Consider the following 23,926-nt stretch of genomic DNA (forward strand, 5'->3'; position numbering starts at 1 on the left):
GGAGGATGAGTGGGTTGGAAAGGGGGAACTGATTACAAGGATCCACATGTGACCTCCTCCCTGGGAGATGGACGGCAGAGAAGGGGGGGAAGGGAGACGCCAGATAGGGCAAGATATGACAAAATAATAATTTATAAATTATCAAGGGCTCATGAGGGAGGGGGGAGCGGGAGGGAGGGGAAAAAAAAGAGGACCTGATGCAAAGGGCTTAAATGGAGAGCAAATGCTTTGAAAATGATTAGGGCAAAGAATATACGGATGTGCTTTATACAATTGATGTATGTATATGTATGGATTGTGATAAGAGTTGTATGAGCCCCTAATAAAATATAAAAAAAGAAAGAAAATATTGTAAGTGATGGGAATACTGCCCAGAGCAACCTTTGCTCTCAAAGAAACTACCAAAACCAACACCAAACTCCTCACCACCGAGTTATGCCAAGTCAAGGCAACGCTGCAGTGTGGGAAGAAGTGCCCCTGTGAGTTTCTGAGATTGTAACTCTTGATAGGAGTAGACAGCATTATCTTCCTCTTGCAGGGCCGGCTGGTGGTTTTGAACTGCTGACCTCACAGGCATCTTTTGTTCTACTTTAGCAGCATATATCTGACTATAAACTATATTTGCGAGGCTAGCAACAAAGTATTTCACTGGACCTACATCAAACCTGAAGGCTAGTTTAAGGAGTTGCTTCTTAATAGCTTTAAGCTTTCTGTGTGCACTTTCCATAAAGCCTAATGAAAATGCTCTCCTTAGATTTAGAAAAAGCCAGGATTCCAAATTTAAAATGACGTTTGTCTCAAAAGTAAATCAATATTTAATGAGAATCTGATTAATAATTGTGCTTTTATGAACTGAAGACATTTAGCACGAAAGCTCCTAGACACATCTGTTCTAACTTATACAGGGTAAGGGGGGAAGGTGTAAAAATGAACCGTCTTTTTGAAATTGTTACTTTACTATTATATTCCACAATTTTGTCTGCTAAGCGCCACATTCTCTATCCGATGTTACTTCATTGGCAAGCTTTTTATTTGTGAACAACAGGACAACAAAGTCAAGTGCCTCAAATACAAGGGAACTTTCACAGGATGAAAAATAAATAAATAAAATGAACTCTGATGTTATCTAACTAATTATTTCCTTCCTATCATTAATACCAACATTACTACATCTGATAAGATTCTCAAAGTGAATTACTTGGCATGCCAAACTCTCTCCCCTCTGCTTTTGATAGAAGGTTGCTATTAATTATCTGAATTACCTGTTTTTGTTTACTGGTTTTGAGTTTGTTTGGTGGTTTTTTTGGATAATAATTGGTAATCTTTCACTCTCATTGCCACCGAGTTGATGCTGACTCATAGTGAGCCTATAGGACTGGATAGAACTACCGATGTGTTTATGAGATTGTTTACTGGAGTACAAAGCCCCATCTGTCTCTCCAGGACAGAGAATTGCCAACCTTGCAATTAGCAGCCCAATGCAGCAACACCACACTATCAGGGTGATTTTGTAAATAAACAACAACAAACTCGAAACTGGTATGCAAAAACAAGGGAGCTTGTTAAAGCACACAGGGGAGTGTTGGCAAGTGAGAGGTTAAAAAGGCAGTAAGAATAAAGAAGGTAGAGGAAGGTTGGCGGTTCAAAACCCCCAGCTGCTCCTCAGGAGAAAAACGAACTTGTCTGTTTTCATATAATCCAAAGGCTCTGTGATCAATTTTGTAGGATGCAGGGGATTTGCGTTGAATGGTAGAATGATAGATTCTTCGAATGATAAATAGAAGCATGAGGCCACTATTGAGCAATCTTTCTAGTATATTTGTAAGAGCAAACCCCAAATAGTCCTTATACCATTATTCCTGCACCACCCAAAGTACCTGGATTTAGAGATGAATGTGGTGGTACAATGGTTATGCATTGGGCTTCAATCTGCAAGGTCAGCAGTTCAAAACCACCAATGACTCCTTGGGAGAAAAATGGGCTTTCTGCTTCTATAGAGTTACAGTCTTAGAAATTCACAGGGCACTTCTACCCTACCCTAGAGGGCCACTATGAGTCAGAATTGATGGCAGTGAGTATGGGGTTTGGAGGTGACCATGTAGAACACGGGTGGTCTCCTGGGTCGAGGAGTTCTTACAAGGGGGTAGATGGTTTGAAAAGATATCGTTCTGTCCAGAGCAGTAGACTGTGATAGACACAGCTGTTTAGAAAAGCATGCACTTCACTGCCATGAAACAAAATTGTTCCCGGGAAGTGACATCTCAGCTGCAGGTTATATATTCCAGTCTTCCAAAATATATAAATAAACACATAGCTGGAGCAATGTGACTATCTCATCAAGGAAATATGAATCGATGTAAGACCATCACCTCATATAGGTTCATTTTCTTCCAATACTGACAGTTCAACACAGAAAACATCAAGGCTCTGGGGGTAGACAGAAAGTGTCCGATTCCCCAAACCACCGTACAAAACACTCACATTAGACTCTCAAATGTGCAATAATAACAACCACAAAATTCTACTCACTGGAAGCACTGCTCTGGTCCAAGGCAGAAGTCTCACCTACTGTGCAGAAACCCCGACTCCAGGCTTCATCACTGCACCTAATAGACAGCCATCACCCGTTGGGCCGTGGGGGTTTGCGTGTTGCTATGAGGCTGAATGGGTTCCACTGGAGCTGCTATAAGCTAAGATGAACCAGCCAATGAAAGCCACATGGATCATAAATGGTTTGAGCAACAACCGATCCTGGGCATGGCACAAGACTGGGCAACACCTTGTCCCAATGTGCATGGAGTCACCCAGGGTCTGTCAAGGAGTCAACTTGACAGCAGCGAACAAGACCGACTGGATCAATCTCTGAAATGTGGAGAGAGCTCAATGACCTCAACTAGCGTATGGTTCTCCAAGAAGAAAGTGTGAAGCTGAGCTCCACTAGTATTACTCCAGTGGGGAGCTGGAAGGCTTAAGGACACTTGGATGGTTAAATACTGCCTGTGGGGACTCCAAACTCGCATTTCCTTCACTGTCCCTGTTTAGGGGAAGTTTCTGACCATATCATCTCCATATTTCACTCCAGAATCTTGATCAGTCTCCCAGGCAACCACCTTTCCTTTCCCTTACAATTCATCTGCCTCATGCTAGCTCAGAGGCTGAGTCTCCAAAGAAAGCTTTAAATGACCGAGCCATCTAAAACTGCAGTGGACTCCCCACTTCCTGGCCTGCAAGATAAGATGCAAATATGTTTGCATGGCAAACAGTGCCCTTCATGTAACCCCTTTTCCCACCTCACTTCCTATCACCTTTCCTCCAGCTGGCAGTGCTGGGTCCCAACAGCCAGCCAATCCCTTTCCATGGTACGCCACTTTGCAAATGCCGCCCCTCTACCTAGGATGCTCTGACTTTCCATTTCCGTTTTAATTTGAAGAATGATTACTCATCTTTTAAAAATCCACCCTAGATTTCATTTCATCTGCTGAATCTTGTCTGACACACCCACGTAGAAAAGGAACGTCCGACAGCGATGTGATCAGCTTTACAAGGCACGTTCACCCACCGCGCTTTACTCCCCGGGTCTCCAGAATGCACAGCAGTCTTGGAGGGGGTGGCTTGGTTGGTATTTATTTTATTTTTATTAAATCAGCCTCTAAAGTGACCTCCTTTCTAGAAACAGACTTCTCCCCCACCCCAGCCAAATTGCGCAACCTCACATTAGAATTGAATTGCTTCCTTCCATGAGAGAATACAGTCTTAATCAAAACCCCAAACCCATTTCATCAGGTCAACCACAACTCTTTATAGGGTTCCTATAACCCTATAGGGGCTGGAGCAGGTCATCTCCACTTTCCCCCATGGAGCAGCTAGCGGGTTTGAACCACCAGCCTTGTGGTCAGCAGTCAAAGGCTGACCTGACTGTGCCACCAGGGCTCCTGTAGCTTTAATTAGGGAGGGTAAATGAGATTCATGCAGTCCTTTTTGAATGTGGTCTCTAAAATTCTGAGTAATTGGTGAAGTAAGCCCAGGAATGCTGAGAACCCTGCAATGTGTGGGAAATTCTCCCTAACTCGTGCACATCTCATCCAAACCAAACTCACTGCCAATGAGTCGATGCTAACACATAGCGACCCTGTAGGGCAGGGTAGACCTGCTTCTGTTTTCAAGACTGGGACTCTTCTTTTTTTTAAGACTTGAACTCTTGTTGGGCGTAGAAAGCTCCATCTTTGCCCCTAGAAATGGCTAATGGTTTCAATGCGAATCTTGCAGTTAGTTAGCAGTCTACACCACTATACCACTAGGGCTCCGCTCACATCTTATCTGACACACATCAAAGTCAGACAGCCTACCTGTGATGCGATCCTAACCCTGTTGCACAGGAAGTGCCTAGGAATTTCCTAGAAATATACCTATCATATTTGGAAGTTAATCCCAGTTTGCTTCACATTTTTGAACCCCACATCACTGGCAATGCTGCTGCTCACATTCACTGGTTCACAACACAGGACACCTGTGCCTGTTTGCAACTGTAGCGGTCACAGCTGGTGCCTATATTTATTTAGCTCTTATTTCCGAAAGTCACCAATATTCAGTTGAATATTATCTTTTCCTAGATCCCAAGTCACTCATGTTTAAGTAGCACATGTGCATTTTATGATGTGTTCTAGTGCAGTTATGTCTGCATATATACACAATACAAAACTTACTACTTTATCATCAGCTGCTTAATTGTTACTTCTCCTTTCTATTACAGATAAGCAAGTATATTGATTTTTAAAAGTTATTTTCATAAATATGCTATCTATAAGCATAACTTGAGGAAAGTAAAATGGACTATATAGAATATTGCTTAAATGGGGACAATGGGTCTGACTGGGGTCAGCAACATGCCTCTGCACACCCAGGAACCCAAAGCAACCACATTCTCCACTCCTGGAATGGTTCTGTTCCATAAAATCTCACATTGAATTGCTGCCCATCCCCCAAAACCATGTACAATATTATGTTATGATTTAAGTGTCTACACGTGTAGGCTGTGAGTACAGCATGTCTTATTTCGTGTAAGTCCCATAACACCGAGCTTGGAGCTTGGCTCAGAGGAAAAGCTCAGTCGATAAGTTCACAATGACAAAAACAGAGGCGATTCCTGAGGGGACAGGCAGTCCCTGGATCTCAGGATAGAACTGTGGATTAAGTAGTCGACCGTCCACCTGTACCACATTGCAGAGCTTTCTTTTCCTTCTGCCTCACGCCAGGGTAAACCAAACCTACTGTCATCAAGTCCAGAGCACACAACTGCTCTATGGGGTTTCCAAGACTGTGAGCACTAAGGAAGCAGATCACCTCACTTTATTCCCACACGGCGGCTTGAGGATGGGCAGTGAGGTTGGACTGCTGACCTCTCATTTAGAAACTCACTGCTTCCAATTTTTCTTTGATTACTGGGTTGAAGAGTTAATTTTCTATTTTGTGGAATATGCCTCAAGCCCCACTCTACAAAACCCACACTCAAAACTCACTGTCATCGAGTCAATGCTGACTCAGAGTACCCTCCTGTGGGTTTCCGAGACTGTAACTGCTTACTTTTCTCTGTGGACCTAGATAATACTGTGTTCACTTCTTACTCCTAACAGAGCTTCACCGCTAGAGCGTGTGTGTGTGTGTGTGTGTGTGTGTGTGTGTAATTTAAGTCAACCTACTGCCAAGGAACACTGCTGTACATAAGGGTTAAATTTTTGGTACCAATAGTTGTAAAGAGGACTAAGGTGTGCCTGACCCAAGTCATGGTGTTTTCAGTCACTCACGTGCACGTGAAAGTTGGACAACCAATAAGGAAGTCTGAGGAAGCATGGGTGCATTTGAATGATGCTGTTGGCAAAGACAACTGAAAGTCCCTCAGACTGGCAGGAGAACAAATCTGTCTTGGAAGAATTAGAAGCCAGGATGGTAAGACTTCCTCTCAAGTGCTTTGGACATGTGCTCAGGAGACACCAGCCCCTGGCAAGTTCAAGGGTAAGTGAAAAGCGATGGACTGACACAGTGGCTTTGGCAATGGATTCACACACAGCGACAATTGAGAGCATGACTCAGCACCTGTTTCGCTAAGAAGCAAAACTTACTCAACGGTATCGGACAACATCAACAGAACAGTGGTTCAGAGATATCGATTAGAGTGTGTGGTATTTAGGGATTATGTTAACTAAACACTCCTGGCTAGGAGTCAAGTCGCAGTTGCTAATCAAGTCACAGCCTGTCAATCAAGACACTTTCTTAATGGCAGAAGGCTTTTGTAGAAGAGTGAAGGACGCCGGGAACGGCTCTTTCTCTGCCATTTGACCTTCCTCTTCACTTGGACTTCACTGGACCTCTCCCTGCTTCAAGAGGTGAGCCCACAGGGGAACCCACCTTTGAGAGCAGTTAGTACCCTGCATTCTTCCACCCTGCCCCTCTGGTTCACCATTCTGTGTCTCCAGACAGAGAATGTGGTGATGGGAATCTAAAAAGGGACTTATGGACTAGCATTGGACTTAGGGATTTGAGTGGGCCTGGGCTGGCATACCTTCTCGACCTATAAGTACTTCTTGATATAAAACTCTTTCATATATATATATACATATATATGTATATGCGAATCCCTGGATTTGTTTCTCTAGACAACCTGGCCTAACACAGAGGAGGTCCTGTGGATTGGTCTGGGGATCTAATCATCACTGATAGGACTGTTTATATGGATGAAATGTGTTAAAACTTCTAATGAACAAACTTTAAAGTGAATTTTTAAGATAAAATTCAGTCTTAAATTATCTGTGCAATGTGACTGAGCCTGAGACTTAACCTCTGTGTGAAAAATTAAAATGGAATCAACAATGAAAGTGAATACAAATATTTGACTGCATGTCATCTTTTAGATAATATGTGATCATTTTATTTTTCAAACTTAGTCCAGATGGTATTTTGCAAGTAAACAGAAGCAATGACTATTTAGAAAGAAACTTTGCTTCAAATATCACACTAACTTTTTGGGTGAAAATCTCAATACTTTATGATTTGATTCATTCTTTCATTATAGTTCTGTCACTTAATGAACAAATTTGTTCTAAGGAATGTATTGGATAGCAAACCTGTCATGTGTGTACATTTGCAATTTTCATGATAAGAATGAGAGTGTATCTAATAGGGGAAATGGGGCAAAGGAGGGGGGGGATTATCTTGCAAAACCAGTCATTCTCTCATAACCCTCAAATTTACCAGATGGTTCATCAGCTTCAGTCAGACATATCTTGGTGCTCACATGGGGACTTAATTATTAATGTCTCAGCACTCTGACAAAATTGTTCCCACCTCTTAACAATCAAGTCTCTCTGAGCAGTGGCTGCAACAACGGGCTCCAAGCTCAGGGGACTTGTGGGGATGGCGCAGGACCAGGCAGTGATCCTTCGGTTGTCCACAAGGCTGCTGTGAGTCAACCAACTCCAGGGCCCCGTCCAACCACAACAACGACAACAGTGAGCTACTTTTTCATTTCAAACTCCCGGGATAGAAACACAACAGCTCCTACATTTGGCCTTTTTCCGGCATCAGCCATGGAGTAATAAGTACGTCATCCTTTAGCAGGAAGATAGAAGGACAAGTGACATTCTTTCCCATGTTGGCCGAGATAAACATCTGAACACTTCCTCGTATCACATGCGACGGTGGTGAGGTCAGACAAACACCACACTAGCTCACTGGAGCCCCCAAAGCTGGGTTCCTGCTGAACTGTAGTGTGTACTATGCAAGCGACACAGAGAAGTGAGAAAAAGTCCCTGTACTTGGGTTGTCATATATATGCAACACAGGTAGTCATGATATTTACCGAATAGGGCAGTTGTAAGAATCAAAAGCGTTCATATTGGTTAAATGCTTAAAAAGTGCACAGTTCAAGTGTAGGTTTATGATCACTGTTACCCAACATTTCCCAAAGGCACAGACAGTGAGGCCCTATAACCGGTTCTCTCCAGAAATGTATGCCTTGATTCATTTATTAAGTAAAAAGTGATTAAATGTATTTCTGCAATGCCAGAGAACCCTAATTTAAAATTATAAACATAATTCTTTGATGCATTATTCATGCTTTAGACTCTATACCAAAATTTCTTGAGGGTAAGAACTACCTTCTTCTTCTTATACCAGACCCCGGGGTGGGGGGCAGAACTTAACTGCTATGGCATCATTTCTGACACATAAGAGACCCTCCCGATAGGGCAGACTAGAACTGACCCCCTCCATTTCTGAGACTGTAAATCCTTACTGGAGAACAAAGCCACATCTTACTCCTGCAGAGCCGCAGACGACTAACCTTGAAGTGAAGCGCCCAATGCTCAACCTATGACTCCACCAGGGCTCCCTCCTCCTGCTACATATTTAATAAAGAGCACGTGATTTAATGAGTGCATTAGTGAGCAGATCAACAACAACAATTTGCTGCCTTCAAAACAGCACGGACTCACAGCGACCCCTGTGTGACTTTCCAAAGCTGTAACTGTTTCAGGCAGTACATCACCAGGAGCTGCTAGTGGTTTGAACTGCAGATGTTGAGGATTGCCGGCCAATGTATAAACAACCACAACACCACCAGTGCTCATGATCCTAAATCAGCTAGGAGAGATAAGCACAATCCAATCCACAGGAGCAAAAAAATAATACACAGGGGGGTGCCTTACACAAAGCCAGCGGCCCCTAGCTTCATGCACTCAACCTTGTGCCTGGCGACCTGTGCCAGCATTAAAGGGCTAGTGGAACTTTAAGTCGCACACAGAGGAAATGAGCAATGGATAAGAACGGGCTGTCTAGGTCTGGAGTTTGCAGACACGTGTAGCAGATGATTGAAATTTTAAGACTGCACTGCAGTTTTGTTTATCACTTTGGGAGTAACATGGCCATAAACTTTCACCTTAAAGGAATACTCTGAATTTTTAAAAGATCCCACATAATACACATGTACTGTATACTCCTTTCCAGTCTTCGGTGCTTAGCAGACATCAGCATTGTCTGCAAATTGCACTCAAAGAAAAGCAAGTCTCACTATTAAGTGATGTTACATTCTGCACTAAATAGAACATTCTCACCATATATATATATATATATATATATATATATATATATATATATATATGCCTTAAAATGTCGACAAGATACCCTATCAGCTCTAGTTAAGTTCCTTACAATCGTTCTCTAATGCATAGCAAGCAAATTTTAGGAACCATCTCTCCTTTATAATTTATCAAGAAAAAATGATAATGCATTAGGGCAGAATGAAACACATCTTGTTGTTTGCTTAGATTTTAGAAATCTAATCCCATCATTTGGAGTACTTACAGCATGTATGGAATGTCATTTCAAAACACCAGCTATAGGTCCGAGAAAGGATGTATTGTAAATGCCTGGCGAAGAGGTTCCACTGACTTGTCCATTGATAGACAGACAGACAGGCAGACAAAACACCTGGACACAGATGCTCTTACTTTGCCAAGAAATGTGACTGAAAGTAGGTCCTGTTATATGTATATTTGGTTTTTTCTACAGCAGCCTCACTTTGATTGCTAGTTCAGAGTGGTCCCATCCAGTCTAGGAGGAAACATGTTTGAAAGTCAAGGAGTCAGGACCGCAGATGTCCATCGTTTGCCACAACCCTGTGTTGGTGATTCCCAGTAAACCAGCGTATCGGGAAAGTTGCACTGTGAGACTTGGAGTAATGGGAAATCAGAAGCCCTTTTCCTGTGATGCTGGATTGGTTTCTCTTAGAAAATCAAAGGAAGAAATAGAGAAAAGAAAGTTGTGCGAATGAAGCCTCCCCGAGTGGCAAAGAACGGTGTGTGTGTGGTGTCAGTGCAGGAGCGGTTGTGGGTGAGGGGGACCGGGCACGAAGAGGGGAAGGCTTGGGAAGGAGCACAGCAAAGAGAACTGCTACGGGATGCTCTCCTCCCTGCAAAAGTCTGCGTGGTGCAAGGAAAGGGCCAAGAAGGCAGTAGACAGAGTTCTGTTCCCGACAAACAAGAAATCCAGTCTTAACCTGACAGCAAATGGGAGGGGCCCCTAATGTTTACTTTTTGAAGACATGTGAATTCATTTAGGTAAGGAGGATGCTTTCAATTCAGGGAGGTTTATATATGAACTCTCAATACTCCCAGAAAGCCTATGCAGACCCATGAGCACATTAAAAACACCATCTCAAACAGCAATGAGTGCACGTATGCACACCAGCAAAATGTGCTAAACTACGAACTGTGTATGTTTGGGTTAAGAAGCGAAGAACATCCTTGTCTAAGATGTAGGGTCAGTTTTTAACACGCACTAAAGTAAGCTCTGAATAACTTTTTTAATTGGCATGCCTACATGTACACACTGACAATGTGAAGGAGACAGAGCAAAACTTCATCATCTCTACAGACGTGCACACACATTGTACACATAATGCCACCACTGCCCTCTTCAGAAAGCTTTCCTCCAAGTAATTCAGTGCCGAGAGAAGACTTCGAATGTTTAGGTGAAATGTCTCTCTTCCTAGGAAATACAGCATCTCGATTGATATTCACTGGTATACAAACCAAAAAGACCCTTGCCTCACCTCACAGAGCAAATTTGAAAAACTCTGAAGAATAAGATGTTTACTCTCCCTTAGGACTGGTTTTAAAGAATCAGATGATCAATGAAAGCCGTGTAATGGAGAAACAAACAAATACAAAACGTTTTTTAAAAAATACTGACATTGTTGCATAACTTGATTTAAATCAGTGTTGAACCTAGATGAAATTACCTAGTACCCATCTGCGCACCTTTCCGCCCAGTTAACATATTTATTACTGTTGTTCTAACATTCGTCCTGGGATCAATGCTGTCTACAAGCGACCTCTGTGCACACTGCATACAGTGGTTTTTTCTTTATGAATGGTCATGCATGCTTACAATTTGAGAAGATGAATTGCAGCATACTATTTCCAAAAAAAAAAAAAAGGTGATTGAGCATTGGAAGGAAGCAAATGATGAGGCAAATAAATTGTCGGTGTCTTTTGATGCCATTTCGGGCTCTTGTATTCCCCAGTCCCCTAGCAGTGCATGTTGCAAACAGCCATGAAGCTTTCCTGAGAGACCTGTCCTCGCTCCCAGGAACCGGGCTGTGGAACGGACCTCACGCAGCTTGCAGCACAAAACGCGTGCTTGTTTGGTGTTCTGAGGGCGGTGCGTGCATCAGACACACCACACTCCCAAGCCCGGTCCCACAAGTGTGTGCCTGTGAGTGTGGCATTTACCAACAAATAACTGAAGGCAACCAGAGCGCATCTCCTAGAAATAATATTCCCCATCCCTTCCCAGGCCGGCTGCTGGGAAGCTTTTCTGGGGCTAACACTTGAGTGCCTTCCCCGCGGAGCCTGAGCCTCACATTAAGGAGCCTCTCGGGGTTAAGTCAGCTTTGTGTGGAAGTCCGCCAGGCGCCATAGGGCAGTTTCCAATGCCTTTGGCAACTCAACTGCCCTCGCTCATCCATTAGGAAGGGAAGACCCCTTCCTTCTCTCTTCCTTCCTTGGGGCGGCCATGCCCCCCGCCACTTACCCAGCTCCCACAGATCCGCTCGGCGGGCTCCACAAAGGGCGGTGGGATTCCCTGCTCCCTCCTGGGCTCCTCCAGTGGAGACCGTCCCCTTCACCAATGATGTGTCGCTGGAAATCCCCCTCCCCTCCGCGGGGAGGAGGGTCTCCCCGGCCGGCGGGAGCTCCCTCTCTTTACATCCCGGACTCCGCGCCCTGGTCCGGAGGAGGAAGGCTCGGCGGAGAGGCGGAGGGAGGCAGCACCCGCATCCTTGGAAAGAACAATGTTGCGCGATCTTCAGCCCCGGCCCCGCGTGGAGTCCCCCATCCTGCGGCCACCGCCGCTGGGGCGGACGGGGCTGGGATCCAAAAGGCGACGCAACCCAGCGGGCTGGAGCTCGCCGCGCATCCAGAGCCGGAGAGCGAGCGGGCGGGCGAGCAAGCAGCGCCCGCCCTGAGTTGTTGCTCGCCCGGCTACCCAAGGCGCGGGCGGGGGCGGCGCGGGGGGGGGGTGCCTGGGGGGTGTGTGTCTGAGGCTGGGCGCTGGAGGCCTGGCGGGGCGGCGCTCTCTCGGGGCGCGGGTCCCCCACCCGCAGCTCGCCGGCCCGGCGCGCCCTCTCGCCGGTGGCTTCCCTGGCCTCCCGCTCCGCCTCCTCCCGCGCGCCGCGCAACACCGGGCGGGATCGGCGGCCGCCGCTGCCTAGGTCCCCCACCCTCCACCCAGGACGGCGCTCCGGGCTCTCGAGGTGGAAGGCAGAGTGGCCGGGCTGCGTGGCGGGCGAGGGGCGCGGGGGCTCGGCCTTCGTTCGGGGGAGACCCCCCCTCCCAGGGAGCCCGGGGGCGCTGACGCGAGGACGGACCCCGCCCAACCCCTCCTTGGGCGCCTCCCTCTCTGGCTGCTCGCAGACCCCTCCAGCCCCTGGCTGGGACCCAGACCCACCTGAGTCCCTCCAAAGCTCCGACCCCCGAGGGGCGGGAGGGTCCAGTGCCCCAGAGGCACCGTGAAGAGGCAGGGGGGAAGCCCTGGGGCGCCCTGCCGAGATGATGCGAGCCCCTAGGCTCCTCGGGATTCCCCCAGTCTGTAGGTTTCCGTTCTGGAGACCTGCCCCTAGCCCTCTCCTTACCCAACACTGACCCGGTGCTCCAGGCTCCGCGCCCCACCCCAACCCCTTGGGAACTGGGCATGGGGAACCTGCTCCTGCCTGCAGGGGCCAGCGAATTCTCCAGGGAATGGAGCCCAGGGGATGGGGGTGACTGGGAGCTCAGACGGGATCTGACTTTGCTTTGGGCACTTCAGGGTTGAGGCCAGCCCTAAGAACCCCACTTCGCAGAATCCAGGGGAAAGCTGGGTTGGTGGCCGCCTTAACTCTACCGTCCCAAGGGGGCGCTCTGCCTACCGGACTTTCCTTCCAGTGCTTGCGCCCCTGCCATCTGCAGGACTGACAAGCTCCTAGGCAAGGCTGCTGGAGGGCCACCCAGACCCTTCTCCACCCTCTGGGTGCAGTTAGGACTGGCTAAACGTGGAGAAGTACAGCCCTTCAAAAGCCCCTGGCCCATGTGCTTTTCAACAGGCATCCAATCCAGACAGCAGGCATCTGTACAGGAGCAGACTTCAGGAAAACAATGTGGCCTGACACAGGACCCAAGTGCTAATGATATATTTAAAGCTGGGACTCTATACCAAGTTTCCTCAGACCAAAAAAAAAAATAAAATAAACAAAAAGGGGTGGAGGAGGCTGTTGAAGTAACTCCAAAGATAAACAGTGTCAAATATTTGTCATTTAATTGTTGTCCAGGTGTATACTGGCTGGCCTTGTGATCTGCCCGTAAGTTCACTTAGACTTTGCAGCTTTGCCCGGCAGGTGTTCGGTTGTGTTGGGTTTTTAGAAGCGGCAGGTGTTCTGTGGCATGTTTGGTACGGAAATGGGTTGGCCCTTTGAAGGATGTCCCTGGACCGCAGGGTCTGCCAGAGACTTCTGTGGAGCCCGGGACTGATATACTTTCATGATGAACCCTGATCAGGGCCCAAGCGCCAGATCCCTTTTCCACACTTAGGTTTAAGTGTATGTTCAGGAAGTTCATATTTGTGCTTCCCCTAATTCCACTCTCCAATATACTTGAACTCCTTTCTTCAAATGACTCTTTCCAAGCAGAACCCTGACCCTACCATTTCCCTGTTCACAAATGCCTTGACTGCCAGCTGTTGTCAGGTGCCATCCTATCCTTGCCTCTCCAAAGGGATCCTATTCCCAATGGAACAAAACACTGCCTGGCCCTGTGCCATCCTCACAATTGTTTCTATGCTGGAGCCCATTGGTGCAGCCGCTAGGTCAGTTCATCTCCTTAAAAGCCTTTCTCCAAAAGAGGGAACAGATCACAATGATCAACATTTAACACCCCCCAGGGGGATGAACAACAGAAAAGTGGGTGAAGGGAGACACTGGTTGGTCTAAGAAATGAAAAACATAATTTATAAATTAGCAAGGGTTCATGAGGGAGGAGAAAAATGAGTTGATACCAAAGGCTCAAGTAGAAAGAAAATGTTTTGAAAATGATGATGGCAACGCATGTACAAATGTGCTTCACACAATGGATGGATGGATTGTGATTAGTTATAGGAGCCCCCAACAAAATGATCTTTTTAAAAAAAAATCCTTTCTCCAAGAAAGATGAGGCTGCTTACTCTCAGAATTTAGGAATCGATTAAATGATAACGGTTCAGTTCGCTTTTTATTTGTGTACATATACATACCCAATCGTTTCACTCTGTTGCTTGCATCCTTTACATTTAACCCTGAACCAAGTGTGTAGTAGACACACCGGATGTATCTCTTTTCATGTATTTATCACAAGCACTTACTTTGGCACCCTTGACATTGCCTGTTGGCTAAATGAATTGACTTGATACAATATTTTAAGTTTAGAAAGATTTCATATTGATTCCGGCTTGCTTACATTTAAGCAACTATTGAGAAATTCTTTTTTAATGTTATATAAAGTGAATTCCCCTTACACTATTCCAAAATTACTGATTACCCCAGTTAAAAAATTATTTAGCAAGGTAAGACCTGATTTTAATCTGAAATTACAATTAGATTTCAAAAATCAGAATTAGTTTACGTATTTTGTAAGTGGTCATTAGTCAGTAGAGAAAATTATTTATGAGTAAACATATAGTTGCGATTTCCATTTCTGGCCAGCCAGGGACTAACAATGTTAGGTGGTAAGCCTGAGTCCTATCTGAGAGAAGAAATCAATGATCTTCAGAAATCAACAAAATACAGTTCTATTCACCAAAGTTTCATATCCCAAAGGCACTTGGCAGCCCAACACTTAACCCATCATGCTACCAGATGCCTACAGGGCCTCTGTGAGCCAGAATCGACTTGATGGCAGCGAGTTCTTGAGCTGCATAGTCAGATATGGCGCCTTTAACTCCTTGGTTATGCTGGGCGCTATGTCACCAATATTTTGAATACCAGCAAGGTCATCCAAAGTGAACCCAGAGTTTTGGCAGAGTTTTCAGAATAACAGCAGATTATGAAGAAGAAATAAGCTGTTAGGAGAAATTAACCACTGAAAACCCTCTGGACTCCATTGAAACATTGTCAGATACTGAAAGCCTAATGAAGAGAAGCAAAACATTGTCAGAGACAGTGCCAGAGATGAGCCCTAGTTTCTCGACAGTGAGGAGGACTTGAAGCACTTACTGATAAAGATAAAGGACCTTCAGCCTTCAGTATCGATTACGCCTCAATGTAAAGAGAACCCAAACCCTCACTACTAGATCAAAGCAGCCACATCATGCTAACCAGTGAAAAGCCTGAATTTGTCAAGGATGGTATCTTGCTTGGATCCACAGTCAATGCTCATGGAAGCAGCAGGTAAGAGATCCAAAGACACATTGCATCGGGTAGCTCTGCTGCGCAAGACCTCTCTAAAGTGTGGAAAAGTTAGGAGGTTGCCTTGAGGGCTAAGGTGCTTCTGGCTCAAGCTGCGGTATTTTCAATTGCCTCCCTGCAGGTGAACATTGGATTTGAATGAGGAAAGTCAAAGAAAACCCCTTTGCTTAAACTATGGTGCTCATAAAGAATTTTGAAGTTAACATGGATTGACAAAATAACAAACTGACTTCTTGCAAGAAGTACAGGCAGAATATTACTTAGAGGTAAACATGACGAGACTTCTTCATAAGTGCCTTGGGTATATTATCAGGAGAGGCCAGTCCCTGGAGAAGGACATCAAGCTTGCTATAGCAGAGGGGTACTGAAAAAGAAGAAGGTCTTCAACAAAATGGAGTGACACAGTGGCTTCAACAATGGGCTCAGGCATAAGAACAATTGTCAGGATGGGGCAGGACAGGGCAGTGTTTTATTCTGTTGGACACAGGGGTTGCTATGAGTCGGAACAGATAAACATAAATATTGCTAGATATTCACACCCCATCAAGCATGTTCGTTTCTCACTATTTTTATTATCGTTGTGTAAAGTACTTGGAAATATTGGACTATCATCTACGTAGCATCATCACTTGACAACTCTTGCCCATAATGAGTTAGGATTTTTGTTGTCACTCTGACCTGCAAGAGATCCTCTATAGACAAATATGAAGCAGAATAGTTGGGGGATAAACACGCTTTAAAGTACACAAAAATAGGAAGGTCAGAATGCACAAATTGTTGGATACTGAATACCGGAGTCTATTAAGGACAAGACCGTAGATGAATTGGCTTGACACCATGCCTGCAAAAATGGGCTCAAAGAGAACACTGTTGAGTTGGCACAGGAATGGGTTGCTGTGACTTGGAATGGATTTGGTACCTAACAATATCAACAAGAGTTTTATTTCTTTATTCATGGTCCAGATCAAATGGAAAAGAAGAGTATGGAGTGAAATCAACCAAACAAAAATCGAGTGTCAAAAGAGTATTTCAAAACGATACATACCCTGGTCTTAAAGGAGAAAAAGCATTAACATATATGTAAATGTGGTGTGTGCGTATTCAGGAAGAACATTAACAAGCTAAAGAAATTACCTCTAAGAGGTAGGAGATTGGTCCCTTTTTAAGAACTCATGGTATCAAAAGACTGGTGGCTATTAATCTTCTTCAAGCCTCAGTGTCAGGCAGAGGCTGTGGCACATTTTGTAGAGTAAGTTAAGTATGCACAGAGGTCAGGAGAAAGCGTTTTTGGTTAGGGGTCAATGCTACCATGGTGCTTGTCGTCATTTTAAAAAGGAGCTACTGAAGGGTGATTAGACTTTATACGCTTACACCTAGAGGGCATGCTTTCCCCTTTATGAAGAAAAATGTAGGAAGGATTGAGCAATTTAAGCAACTCGGAATCTCAGGAACCACTGACAGTATTGCACATCACACTGAAGGCTTGAACAAGGAGGAGCCATCTGTGTGTTTTCATTGAGGTAAGCGCTATCTCATTAATCCTCTTGAGTTTTAGTTGAGACTGAGTTGGCTGTCTTTGGAATAGTGAAAGTAAGAGATAAACTCCAGACTAAGTGTATTTGTTTTGCTTTTGGTTTTCCACCAGTTCTTTTCTGAATATGATTTTTTTTAATGTCAGAAGACTAAACAGCTTAAACAGCATATTTTCTGCCCTGTAGTGGCATGAATCTAAGTAGCATGTTTGGATCCATCCTAAGAGCTACTTCCAGAATTATTACTCTCCAAACAGCCTAGTTTATACTTAGGAATCCGTGTGGTATGGAGTGAGAGGTTTCTGGGTTCAGTGAACTGGGGAACTGAGGATCAAAAGTTAAACACTGCGACTCTGGGACCAAAGAAGTCCTGGTGGCATAAGGGGTTCCCTATGGGGCTGGCAGCCTAAGGGCTAGCATTTTGAACCCACCAGACACTTGGTGGGAGAAACGTGAGGCTTTCTGCTCCTGTCAAGAGTTACAGCCTTGACCAGTGGGGAGAGGGCGGGTCCCGGGAGGGTGGAGGGAAAGTGGGGTGGAAAGGGGGAACCGATGACAAGGATCTACATATAACCTCCTCCCTGGGGCATGGACAACAGAAAAGTGGGTGAAAGGAGACATCGGACAGTGTAAGATATGACAATATAGTAATTTATAAATTATCAAGGGCTCATGAGGGAGGGGAAATGGGGAGGGAGGGGGAAAAGAGGAGCTAATATCAAGGGCTCAAGTAGAAAGGAAATGTTTTGAGAATGATGATGGCAACAAATGTATAAATGTGGTTGACACAATGGATGCATGTATAGATTTTTGTTAAGAATTGTATGAGCCCCCCAATAAAATGATTTAAAAGAAAAGAGTTAAAGCTTTGAAAACCCAATTGATGGTGGTAGGAGAGGTGTTTCTACCTTGTCCTGTCAGAACACTGAGTCAGAATTGATTTAAGAGTCTTGAGTTTCTTATTCTGGGACATGATCACAATTCTGGGACATGATCACATGTTGAAACATGGGTTTGGTTCCTAGTCTGATCTATTTATTTGTGCTATCTCATATAATATAAAGGCCTTATGGTATAATGGGTTATGCATAGGTTGCTAACTGTCAGCAGTTCAAACCCACCAACCACTCCACAGAAGATAGATGAGGCTTTTTGCTCCTATAAAGATTTACAACCTCAAAAACCTGAGTGTTATTACTAAGAATCCACAGTGAGTCTTGTTGTTGTTTCTTAAACCAAACATTGGTATTAATTCTCTCCATGTTTTGGTTAATTTAATCCTAACAATAACTTTATGACTGATTCTCTTAGTATAATTTTTAACAATAAAGCAGTAAATTAATGAGAGAGAATTTAAAATAATTTTCCCATGATCACACTGTTTAATGGCAGAACTGGAACTTGACAGAAGACACTGTGACGATATGATTTTCAATGCCATTCTGCTCCCTCCGCCCACAGGGATGCCACCTTCCTATCCTCTGGGTTATCCATCGCAAGTTCAGGTTAGAAGGTAAACTATTATTTCCAAAACTTTTTCATTTTTTAAAAAGATAGTCATATTGGCAAAGAATTCACTTATCGTCCAATTGAATTACTCAATCATAATATTTGTGCAATCATCATTAATTTCAGAACATTTTCTTCTCCTACTCATGGTTATTAGCTGCCACTTCCCCCGAGCCTGCCCTGCCATGCCCCTAGCCAATTATCAATGCAGTACTATCTATAGAGATCTACCTCTCATGGATTTCATAGAAAGAAATATTTCTAGATTTTAAGGAGGTAAGCCTAGTTCAGCTATATAGAACAATGATCGGATTTGCCTAAAGAAAACAAAACAATTTTTTGGTATTAAAATGGAGAGAGAACAAGTTTCTTTTTGATTCTTTAACAGTCCTGGTGACTTAACGGTGGTCGATTTAAATGCTCACTAATTGTCTACTTGATATTCATCTATAGACACCATATGACAAGACTGGACACGGTGGATACCACCTGTTCCCACAAGATAACCCTAAGGGTCCTGAGTTAGACAGAGAGGGTGCCTGCATGGACTCTGATGTATTCAGATGTTTTGGCTCCAGATTGTGAGCACATCACTAGCTTGATGGGTCAGACAGCTTCTGGGTCTCTTAAAATATGCAAATTCAACGCACTTCCTGGGTTTGGGACAATAAGAAAATGGAATAATCATCAAAAGTAAAGAAACTGTAACAGGTGGCAAATGGGCATTAATCCTCAACATCATAGGCTTTGAATCATTATGAGATAAATGGTTATAAAGGTAAAACCAGATAAGAAATGTATTGATCAGAAGCCAAGATCACAGCCATGGCAAGCAAAATGTAATTAATTACCCACAGTCTTTCTGAGAAATTTCCGAGTGGGCAGTGTTCGGTGAAGCACTGGGGTTTTAATGGGGACTGACACTCTAAGAGCACCTGCGTTTCCTTCTGAGAATCAATCATGAGTTAACAACATATCCAACAGACTCATATTATCCAGGGCTCATAAATGCTAAGATGATGGGGGGGAAAACCAATTAACACCCTTGCACCCTCAAAACTTTCTTTTCAGTATTTAAGTAGAAACATTGATTATTCCTAGCATTCGTAGTCTGACATTTATTATTTCCCACTTTTAATAAGAGTTATGATTTAATGTTTTATTCCAAATAAAATAAATTTATAAATATAAAATCAGTTTATTATTTTCTTTTTAGTATATTAGCAGTGTTCATGGATAGTACACTGAAATTACATCAAGAACTTAACATAATGATTTCTGAAAAGAATTTAGAATTAAATATAGATAACGCAAAACTCAATCTCACTACCATAGAGTCGATGCCAACTAAAAGCCACCCTTAGGACAGGGTAGAACTTCCCCCATGGCTTTCTGAGACTGTAGCTTTTCATGGGAGTAGAAAGCCTCACTTTTCTCCCAAGGAGCCAATGGTGGTTTCAAACTGCAGACCTTGCAGTTAGCAGCCCAGAGCTTAACCTACTAAGCTACCAGAGCATTGAAGATAGGGAGTTGTGAATAACTGGTAACACTTAATAACTCCTTGTGAGAATACATACAGCCTTAAGCATGGTAAATTTAAATCATAGTTCAAAAATAAGAATCATGTCTTTTTCAGTATCACTGAACTACAAGTAGTCTCATTATTATCAGTGACTTTTCCATGCAAAGAAGCCTGAAGGTACAAGGTCAGGACTATAGAATTGTTGAGGGAAGTTTTCCCAATAAAATTCTCATAGGACAGCCCTTGCTATAGTAGTAGAGCTTTATTTTCTACAAACTAAGTTTTCAAAAGGCTGTGAGCTCCAGGGCACGTCCTAAGTCCACTGATGTACCTCCACATAAATTCAGCCTTCTTTGAATCCCTCTGACTACTAACGAGCAGTGTGGCTAGCTTTGCCTGCACATAAGATACATCAGAGAGGGGATTACTGTCACCCCTCTGTCCAAGGAGAGGTGACATAGCCCTCAGGAACTCCCCTGGGTGCGCACTTAATGGAAATTTAAATTCTACGGTCCAGTGATCATGAGCCAGTCATATCCTAACTGCCGAAGTCAATCTTGTAAGCACTTCTGTCAGAGACTGTACATGTCCCAGCCGTGGTCCTGTTCTTGCTTCTGTAGGCTTACTGTAACTGTGCTGTATTGCTCTGTGACAAAGGTCATGCTTTGGGGGCCATTCCCTTTGCTCTCTCATGTCCTTTTTAAGTCTCCCAATCGGTGCAAAACTTTGGATGACATAATGAACACGAACAAATGGTCTTCCTCATCTGGATGATGTATCTTTGCCTTCATCTTGTTTGTTCCTGTTTAGGATTTAATAAGCATTCACTTTGAATTACACATGAGGTTAGGAGTCTCCTCTGTACTAGAAAATGACAACCCTGGAAGAATTAGCAGGGGCGCTGCCATGATGGGGGTGGGTGGGTGGAGAATCCTCTTTATTACTTTCCTGACCTTTTTCTCATCAATGCAGTTTTCAGATTTCTTACAACTTCCTTCTAATAAATCTCCATAATTGTCCTGGATCCCTGGAGAAAATCTATCAAGATTGCCCCTTTGGAGTAATAATAATAAAATTCATAACTTTGTGAGCTGGTCTCTCTGCCTTGAATTTAACGGTCCCTGTAGATTCTGTTAGAAGTCATTGTTTTGATTGGACCCTTTTGTTGAAGGCACCCAAGTGAGACTGAGAGTAAGATAAGTATATTACAGTGAGATTCTTTCCGCAGCCACCCGAGACGTGCTGCCACCTCTTTGGTTTGGGATGAACCCATACATGTATGAACAGGAGCGCTGGCAGACATCCTTACCCTTTTACATGACAACAGAATAATGTACCTACTACATATGAGTATATTTAAAGTAAACACTAAATATGACAGTATGTACAAGTATATAATAATATGTATTATCTGGAGGATGGTCAATGTGAATTTCAGATGTTTGGCTCTATTTGATCATCTCAGCCTTTCCAATGAAAGTATAGAAGACAGGTTTCAGAGAACATAGGAAATGATTTTACAACAGAAGAGCAAAGTGATTTTAACTGGAATTTAAAAGACAGAAATTAAAAAATATAAAACAAGACCTGAGACATATATATATATATTTTACCTCTACTCTGTGCACAGGTAAACAAATCCCAACCACGGTCATAGAATTTTGATATTTGATCTGACTCATTACATTGTGAGAAGAGGAAAATCAAACATGGGAATGCAGCCTAAATGGTTCTGATGAGCCTGAAACAGTCTGACTTCACTTTCTCTGCCTCCTCTCAAAGCAGTGGCCAAACTGCCACAGCCGTGGGCATTATGTTGATAGGTACTGAGCCTCCTTAATGGAGAAATCTCCATGAGCCTGGACTTGGTCATAAATCATTCCTTCTATTTCCAAAGGCAATAGAAAGCAAACCTCTCCTGCAGACAACAACAGCACTAGAACAAGCAAACAAACAGACAAACAGATGCATCCCTGATGTGGCTCATGGGAACTATGCTATGAACTTTTTCTTACATTCAAGGATTTCTTTTCATCTGACTTTAGCTACTTATTTTAAGTGTTCAAAGCTAGAGCCTGATAGGATAGGTGAGGTTATTCACTGCTACTATCAGGTGAGATTAGTTAGCACACATATGAATGAGTGCAGCATTTTTCATATGAGGGCTTCATACAGACAGATTTGCATGATTTTTGGAATTCCCCTCTTATTGGTTTGAACTTACTGAATACTATCAATATGACAACTGTATTTTATAACAGTTGAAACAAAACAAATCTGATATAAGCCTCATCATATTCTCTGTTACAATTTGCATTCATTTAAAATATTTCTCATACATGTGTTCTTTTTCCCCCTTAAAAAAATAAATCATTCGATTGGGGGTTCTTACATATATTATTACAATACATAGGTCCATCATATCAGGAGGACCTATACAAATGTTTCATCACCAATTTTGAAATATTATCTTTCTTCTTGAGCCTTCTGTTATTAGTTCCTCTTTAGTCTCTCCCTCACCCACCCTGCCATCCTCGAGAACCCTTTATATATATGCAGTGATTATTATTTATACATATCTTACACTGCCCATTCTATCCCTACACCTACTATCCTGGTGTTTGTCCTCCTCAAGGGGGTTATTCCGCCATCATTGCTCTCTGTGCCCCCTTTTCCTTCTTCCCTCCCCTCCACCCCTTCCTGACCCTCTTGGAATTGTTATTCCCATTACTATTTTTGAGGGGTTTGTCTATCCTACATTCCTTATATTGAAAGCTCTTGTCTGTACCAATATATGTACACCAGTCTAGCAGGATTTGTGAAGCAGGATGGAGATCATAACAGTGGGGGGAGGAAGGATTAAAGAACAAGCCAGACAGGGTGCAGTGTAGCACTGCTGAAACATACAACTTTCCTCTAGTTCTTTAATGTTTCCTGCCCCCCACCATCATGATCCCAATTCTACCTTACAAATCTGGCTAGACCAGAGCATGCACAGTGGTACAGATAAGAGCTCGTTACACAGAGAATCCAGGACAGATAAACCCCTCAGGACCAATATGGGAGTAGAGACACCAGGAGGGTATGAGGAAGGTGAGTGAGGAAGGAGGAACCAATCACAATGATCTATATATAACCCCATCTCTGGGGGATGGACAATAGAAAAGTGGGTGAAGGGAGACATCAGTCAGTGTAAGACATGAAAAATAATAATTGATAAATTATCAAAGGTTTGTGTGGGAAGAAGGGTGAGAGAAGGAGGAGCTGATCCCAAGGGCTCCAGTAGAAAGAAAACGTTTTGAGAATGATGATGCAACAAATGTGCTTGACACAATGGATGGATGTGTGGATGGTGATAAGAGTTTTATGAGCCCCCAATAAAAATGATTAAAATAATTTTTTAAAAAAGAATTAGAGAAGTGTTGTGTATTTTGTCGTCACTACACTGCCCCCTGAATATATGTTCTCTTCTGTATGGTCCCTCTGTGCGGGAATGTCCAATTGTCCATGAATAGACTCTGAATCTCTACTTGGACCACTTTCCATCACCTTGATGAAGTTGTACTTTTGAACTTCTGATGCCTGTTCCCAGCGACACCTCATGATCTCCCACGCTAATGTACTTCTTCCATGTGGGATCTGTTGATTGCCTGCTAGATAGCCACTTGTTTGTCTCCAAATTTTGAAGGCTGCAGACACTATATCTTTTAATATCTGTGCATCATCTGCTTTCTTCACCACATTTGCCTAAGCACACAGTGTGTCTTCAGTGATTGTGATGGGATGGTGGGCATCTCCCCAAACCAGATTATTAGAACCAATGAGGGAAAACATAAGTAAAGGCCCAAAATCCATCCATGACCTCAATGTATTGTCATATAAACATATGTACATAGGCAG

At 43.6% G+C, this 23,926-nt stretch overlaps 1 protein-coding gene across 2 annotated transcripts in view; it reads right to left on the bottom strand.

Annotated features, from left to right (window-relative positions):
- KCNB2 (potassium voltage-gated channel subfamily B member 2) overlaps positions 1 to 12,651 on the bottom strand; it is a 495,578-nt gene extending 482,927 nt beyond the window's left edge. Inside the window, exon 1 of one of the 2 annotated variants that reach the window (XM_075549582.1) lies at positions 12,502 to 12,651. The gene's annotated coding sequence lies outside the window, so the exon portion shown is untranslated. Of the gene's footprint in view, positions 1 to 11,586; positions 12,293 to 12,501 lie in introns of those variants that run through there. The other variant, XM_075549581.1, reaches the window with a different exon arrangement.
- Between the last annotated feature and the right edge of the window lie 11,275 nt (positions 12,652 to 23,926).

Source organism: Tenrec ecaudatus, chromosome 5, assembly GCF_050624435.1.
Source record: "Tenrec ecaudatus isolate mTenEca1 chromosome 5, mTenEca1.hap1, whole genome shotgun sequence".
Classification (NCBI taxonomy): domain Eukaryota; kingdom Metazoa; phylum Chordata; class Mammalia; order Afrosoricida; family Tenrecidae; genus Tenrec; species Tenrec ecaudatus.